The 595-nt window shown below is 49.4% G+C and overlaps 1 non-coding gene across 1 annotated transcript; it reads left to right on the top strand.

Moving 5' to 3' along the window:
* The first annotated feature begins 248 nt into the window (after nt 1-248).
* LOC131902863 (U6 spliceosomal RNA) lies at nt 249-352 on the top strand. The gene has a single exon (XR_009377145.1). It is a non-coding gene; the product is annotated as a U6 spliceosomal RNA (small nuclear RNA).
* The last annotated feature ends 243 nt before the right edge of the window (nt 353-595 follow it).

Here is a 595-nt window from a genome sequence, read left to right as displayed (position 1 = left end):
ACAGTGTCACAAAAGAGACCCAGGCAGAGCTGGGCAAGTTCTCGGAGTTGAGGACCAGAGCTGAGGGTGTGGGAAGACCAAGGCCGCTAATGTTCTTAGGACAGAAAGGAAGAAGGAAAGCCTTAACAGACAGTGGACATTCTACACGTTTGCAGAGGGATTCCACTTGACTACGGAGCCACACACTGATCAGCCATAAATGGAAGGAAACTGACGATCTAGAACCTCAGGACTGCTTAGAAGTGAGCATGCTCACTTCCGCAGCATATATTCTAAAACTGGAACGGTACAGAGATTAGCATGGCCCCTGCACAAGGATGACATGCACATTCTTAAGAGGGAGGAAGTGAGTGACACTCACACAGGATAGGAGTGTGTCTGTTCCCACCAGCCAAACCTGGAAATCTCAAGGTTCATGAAGGTAGCACAGCAGGGTATGTACCCAGAAATAAGGACTAATAGCTTCTAAGCTAAACATGATAGCAGTCCTGCCTAACAAATGGTAGAGTTTTGTTGTTGTTGGTGGTGGTGGTGGTGGTGGTGGTAGTGGTGGTGGTGGTGGTGGTGGTGGTGGTGGTGGTGGTGGTGTGGTGGT

Source organism: Peromyscus eremicus, chromosome 1 (assembly GCF_949786415.1).
Source record: "Peromyscus eremicus chromosome 1, PerEre_H2_v1, whole genome shotgun sequence".
NCBI classification, from domain to species: Eukaryota; Metazoa; Chordata; class Mammalia; order Rodentia; family Cricetidae; genus Peromyscus; species Peromyscus eremicus.
Note: the sequence above shows the minus strand (reverse complement) of the source record. Positions and strands in the feature narration are given on the sequence as shown.